This window comes from Phalaenopsis equestris, unplaced genomic scaffold (genome assembly GCF_001263595.1).
Source record: "Phalaenopsis equestris unplaced genomic scaffold, ASM126359v1 Scaffold000036, whole genome shotgun sequence".
NCBI classification, from domain to species: domain Eukaryota; kingdom Viridiplantae; phylum Streptophyta; class Magnoliopsida; order Asparagales; family Orchidaceae; genus Phalaenopsis; species Phalaenopsis equestris.
Window position 1 is genome coordinate 6,379,786 of NW_018164478.1, and position 6,958 is coordinate 6,386,743.

Below are 6,958 nucleotides of genomic sequence, written 5' to 3' on the forward strand. Positions count from 1 at the left end.
ATTTTTATCTTGGAGATGAAATTACCTTCTTCCACTATTTTTTATTTTATTACTTTAAATCAATTTTCTCTTTTTTTAATGAAGATTATGTTGATATTTTCAATATTTCTGAGAATGGTAAAATTTAGATTAAATGAAACAAAGATATTTTGAATGTTATCACTCTTAAATTGCATTCTCATTTTATTCATGATTTTATTACCTTTTCTTATAATATTAATTTTTATGCTACTATTGTTTATGTTGATAATAGTGTTTTTAATAGAAAAGTGTTTTGGGATTTTATTATTACCTTATTCTGATACTATTTATGTTCCTTGGTTACATTTGGGTGATTTCAATTGTATCAAAACTATCGAAGAAAAAGTTGGAGGTTTACCTCCAATTCCTAGCAATTTCTTTGATTTCAATAATTGTATCTCTAACGCTGCTCTCATTGAACTTCAAAATGTTGGTTATTCTTTTAGTTGGTACAATAATCAAATAAATAATCCTATAAAACGCTTATTAGATAGATTTTTTTGCAATTCCTCTTAGATTAATTCATACCCAAAATCTTTTTTTTAAGTTTTAAATAATCACTCTTCGAATTATCATTCTATTTTAATTTCTTTGGGCAAGACATCTTCTTTACATTGTAGATTCATGTTTAAAAATTATTGAATTATTTGTCCTAACTTTATTCAACTTGTTACCTCTGCTTGGAGTATTCTTGTTAAAGGTGATTTTATTTTTTCTCTATGCAACAAACTTCAAAATGTTAAAACTACACTTAAAGATTTGAATTGGAACTCTTATAATGATTTATGTAATCGTATAACTGACCTTAAAGAGAGACAAAATGTTATCCTTTCTCAACTTAAAACTTCTCCTCTTTCTAAAGATTTGCTTGCTCATTCTTCTATTATACAAAATAACATATCTAATGTCATTACTTGTAATTATAAATGGGCTAAGGAAATTGCTAACTTTGATTAGTTATCCAAGGTAGAAAATGATGTCAAGTTCCTTTTTCAAAAAGCTAAAATTAGACATAATTCTAATTGTATTAAAAAAAATTTAGTCAATAATAAATATGTTAGTAAGCAATGTCATATTGTTGATGAAACCATTCATTTCTACATGAGTTTATTAAATGAGAAAATTGATGATATTGATTTTACTAATTATTCTCTTCTCACAAATCAAAGTGCTTTTGAGAATGATTATGATTTTCTCATTCAAACTTTTTCTGATGAGGATATTAAAAATATATTTTTTTCTCTATTTATTCTAATAAGACTTCTGGTCCTAATGATTTTACTTTCATTTTTTTTAAAAATACTTGGTATATTATTAGAAAGGATTGATACATGTTACTAAATACATTTTCCAAACTTCCAAATTGCCTAAAATAGTTAAGCATACTAATGTTGTTATTATTCTTAAGAGATCTGAGCTTACACTTTCTTTGATTATAGAGCATTATCTTTTTGCAATACTTTTTATAAAGCTATTGTTTTACTTATAGCTAGCAGACTTAAAATTATTTTTCCAAATATTATTAATCTTGCTCAGTCTGCATATATCAAAGGTCGAGATATTGTTGATAATATTATTTTAGGTAATGAAATGATCTATGGTTTTAGTTTTGTTAATTCTTCTAAGAAATTTTGTGTTAAAATAGATATTACTAAAGCTTTTAATAAAGTTAATAGATATTTTCTTTTTCATAGAATGGAAATTATTGGATTTCCTTCTAATTTTATTAAATGGATTAAAGCTTGTACTAATTATGTCTAGTTTTCTATTATTATAATAGTGAATTAAAAGGATAGTTTTCTTCTACTTCTGCTCTCGGTCAAGGATGTCTTCTCTCACCTTATCTTTTTTCTATTATAATGGACTATCTTTCTGTTATGCTCGAGAATAATTTGAACAATAAGTGCTCTAGAGTCTCTCATCTTATCCATACTGATGACATTCTGACTTTTGGTAAAGCTGATATTCATTATATAAGAACCATTAATCAAATTTTGAAAGTTTTAGCAAAGCTATCAATTTACATATTAATACTTTTAAATCTGATACTACTTTTTCTGAATCTATGGATGTTTCTACTCAGAATATTTTACTTAGGATGGTTTTAAACTGAATATTTGAAAGAGAAGAATGAAGATAATGGTAAGGTGGTTCTAATAACCATAAATGATGCAGGAAATGCATTTACTGGTGGTGTACCATGTATGAATTTGAGACATAGCTTGTCCTGAAACTTTGTAAGAACAAAGCATGCATTTCTTTTGTTGATTTTCTTACACTGAAATTCTATATTAATCATGCAAAATGTTTTGATATGATACAGTTATCTCGCCAATACAAGTTTGGAAGACTTTGAGAGCTCTCTATGTTTGGAAAATACATTTTAAGTGCTGAGATTCACATGTATTGCTGGAGAATGAAGAAAATGTGGAGCCGAAGTTAGGAGCGATTATTGCGCATGCAAGTCATAGAAGAGAAATGGGGCGGCAGATGCAGCTAGGTTATAGGTTCATTACTATGATAGGGTCTTTTGCTTCATGACAGTGCATTATAAACTTATTTGAATAAAATAAAGTTAAAATATACCAAAAAAACTTAAATAAGATGTAAAAAATTCATTAGCTAAATATTTATTTTTTTTCACTCAAATAACTAAAATTTAAACAATTAAATATTTAATTACATACTACACCAAACAAATGTCAAACATCCTCCCTAGCTCCGTAAGTTTCTCATTCAATACATGGTGCTAGGGGTTAAGTAAGCCAAGCTGGCTCATGAGCAGACTCGTGCTCGGCTCCATAAGTGGCTTGTGAGCTAACAAACCAAGCTCAAGTCAACCCGGACTCGACTCGTTAGCTCGTTTGCTGACTCGTATAAAACTTTTAATATAAAATATATTCAAAATAGATTAAAGCTCAAGGCTTTATCTTTAAGTTCTTAAAAATGTTTTGCAAAAATGATTTATATTTTATATAGATTGGTTGCTTATCATTTTAACTACTAATTGCTCATTCTATTTATCTTTATTATTTGTTTTAAAAGGTGAGTGTTGAATCCAAAATTGAATTTGCGAGCACAACTCGAGAGTTAGAACTAAGAGAGAAAAAGAGATCGAGTTGAGGGAAAGAAAAGTTCTGTCTTTATTTGATGTCTGACCTCCTACTTATTAGGTTCTCGAAATATAATTACATAGAAAGGAGGGAACAATTATCGTAAATGCTCAAAAAACTCAATAGGTGTGTCCTCCAAATGAAAAATACATCATTATATAAAAGAAAATAAAATGCTTGTTGATTGACTGCTATTTCGGTGTTAATCGTTCTTGTTGATCGACGATTGAATCGATTCCACGGAGGATTCTAGTCGCCTGGTGTAGCCGCCCGACAGACACCAGACGAGGTCGCTCGACTAATCTCAGTCGACCGATTTGTTATGCGGTTGACCGTCATTTAAGTTTGCATCTCATACTTTGGCATGAACTTCAGTCGTTTGAAGCCACATCTCAGTCGTTCGATCTTTTGAGATTTGTGCTTACATTTTTATTGTATACATATTAGTTTCCCGATTTTCATGTTTCTTGATGATGAAAGCTACAATAAGAACAGAATAATTATTTAATAAATGACATAATAAATGAGAAATTTAATTTAATAATTAACTCTCCCTTGAATTTTGAGTCCGGTGAACCATATAAATAGGGGCATGAAGTTTGCATTGTAATTCATCTCATTCAAGTTTCTGAGAAATTCTTCAATCGACATCATGGTCGACGGTTCGAGCAAGAAGGATATGGGCGTCCGTCTTATAGCTTTGGAAGGCTTTCGGCTTTTTGCACTTGCCGCAGTGGAGAAGAGAAAAAAGAAAATCGTGAAGAAAATAAAAGTGATTGACTCACAAACCTAAACTAGTTGATCAATTCGCTTCTTCGGAAGGTCTTGACGATCAAGTGCCAAAGAGGTCCACGAAAGCAGACGCCGTCAGGAGATTCTAACTTTTGGTCCCAACATCAGTGTAATTGCCAAGGAAGATCTGCAAGTAGCCCCACCCGTCAAAGCAACCGTGAGTGACCAGGGCACGAAGGAAAAAGCCGCCGTGGATTTCCCTCTAGCCCAACTGCGGAATAAGGATGACGTACCTTTGACACAAGGAACTGATGACTTTTTTGTCCTTTCAGAATTACACAAGGAACAAACTTCTAGGTATTTAGATTTTTTCTTGATTTTGATAATATTTAGTAATTCATTGACATTATTCTTAATGCAGATGAGCCGATCATCCAGGGGACCCATTATGATGTTGGGCCATCAAAGAAAGTCAATGTTGATTCTGCCACAATGATTGTGGTCAAGCTGCAAAATCTGATCGCCGCACCTCTTTATTTGGCCGATCATATTTTATCAACATCGATTTGCCACTTAAAGAGTTCTGACTAGGAGCATATGGAGAGTTGGCAGTTGTCCTCCAATTAAATGGAGCATCCAATGAGAGAATTGGCCACCAAAGCGACTGGAGAGTTTGCTGGCAGGCCTACACAGTTTTTGGCTTGTTGTAAATAAATAGAGGCAAAGGTTGCGGTGCTTCAAGGTAAATCGATCGACATCGCAAAGTTGGAGGCAGAGGTTGCTGCTCTCCAATGTAGGCCGCCGACATTGCAAGGTTGGAGGTAGAGGTTATGACACTTCTAAGTATATTAAGCGATGTGCGGGCTGAGTTAGGGCCCAATCGTGAGTCAACCATTTTGAGTAGAATTCATCAAGATGTCGACAGAACGGAGGAGATTAGGTTAGGCAGAGAGTTAGTCTTCTAGAGGATGCTTCATCAAGGGTATGCCTCAGTTGAAGTGGCAAAGTATCATTTTAACAGAATTTTCCTTTGAAATATGAAACCACGTCCTTTGTAATAAAATAATATTTAATTAAATGTGAACTCATGTTTGGTGTGACACTTATGTTTTGAGATGTCTCAATTTTCATGTCAGCCATATAAATAGGGCTTGAGACCGTGACTTTGTCTTTTGTGTTTTTCCCTTCTCTAAGTTGTTCTTCCAAAATTTTGTCTCTGCAATCTTCCGATGGCTCTAAAGTATTCTCCCACACTTTTCAGAACATAGCTTGCTATTGGTGCATCTGTCCTGACTGTGGCAGAGGATAAGGAAATGCAGAAGTATATTTTTTGATGAGAACATTGACCTTCGGTAAGCCCAGAAGTCGAAACGTCTGATAACCAGCTCTGGTCTCGGCTTGGTCTTCTACCGGGACCAATTCAATTACAGGACTTTACCATCTCTTTTCTCTGAGCTGTGGAGCATCTTCAATAAGTATGGGGTAATTCTAGTGAAGTTCCTCCCTAACTCCATCGCTGCTATTAAGACTTTCGTGGCCTTCTGTCGATAGGAAGAAATCCCTTAGTCGTCCGACCTGTTCAACCATTTTTATTCATTTAAGGTCGAAAAGGATAGGTTCATCATGTTCTCTATCAAAAGAAGCTCCAACTTCTTGGAGTTGAAGATAAAATCAAGGACTGGAAATAACAATTTGTGATTGGTTCTTGCACTGGCAGCTGGGGGGGGTCCTCATCAAGTCGATTGATACGCCAGTGGACAAAATCAAGTCTCCTGTCGCAAGAACTGTGAACCATCAGAGAAATGCTAATATGGTGCAAATTATCAGTTCTCCAGTACACAACGAAGGGAAATGTAAACGAGTGTTGATTGGTTAGATGACTCGGGACCAGTGGCTCACCTCTGATACCATGGAAGCCACCTGAGCAAAGGGGTTCTCTAAAAAGTTGGTTGTTAAGCAGTAGAATTTGAAGTTCCCTCCATCGAAAGGTAATCTTATTGAAGGTAATTTCATAGAGGGTCGGCTCCCAGGTTCCATTGTCGCCACAAAGAACGAAACCAGCGGTGCAAGTTTATTGCTTCTTGGTTAAAAATCTCAGTCGTAATCCAAAACATCGTAATCGGTGAAGTTACTATTATCAGTCAATATCATTTAGTTGATGCAGGAAAAGATCAAGACAAGAAAGTTGCATGCTACAAAGCTCGCAAAGGAGCCAAAGGATCAAGTACTTATCTGCCCCAGATTGACCAGTTGACCGACTCACTTCAAGCTGATCTAGAACCACTCACTCTCAGTCTGATTGATTTGTGGGTAACTAGTCCGTCCTTTGTCTTCTTGCTTGAGTCTGCCCACGTTTCTCTTTACGACTTTACCTCTGATGAGGGTGAAGCATCTTCAAGTTATGATCCATCACTATCTCCCAAGGAAGAAACTCTCCATTGGTAAGGGAAAGAGCCGTTGGAGGAATTGAACGTCCCCCACCCCCTTCACTTGAAAGAAAAAATGAGTCTTTCAAATGGCTCCCGATGAAGGGGGAGGGGGAAAGTTATGGGTCGGTTCCGACCGACACTGTAACTTGTTTGACACCTCGAAGGAGTTGGTTTGGTCAGACAACTTCGATCAAGCCTTGAAAGGAATGAGCCTCCAGGAGATCATACAACACTCAGCCCGATTCCACTTGATGGTGGTACAAGCAGCCCTTCTTTAGAAGTTAGCACTAGATGTTGCAGAGAACTCCTTAGCTGAGGCCCAGAGAAAAAGAGATCGAGTCAAGAGAGAAAAAAATTGTCTTTATTTGATATCTAACCTCCTACTTAGAGGGGTCTCGAAATACAGTTACATATAAAGAAAGGAACAATTATCGTAATTGCCAAAATAATTGAATCAACGCGTCCGTTGAATGAAACATACATCATTATATAAAAGAAAAAATAATGATTTTTGATAGGCCACCATTTCGGTGTCAGATCATTCTTGTTGATCGACAATCAAATCGAATACATGGAGGATTCTAGTCGAGAGGTGTAGTTGCCCAACCGACTCCAGGCGAGGCCGCTTGACCGATCCCAATCGACCGGTTTATTATGTAATCG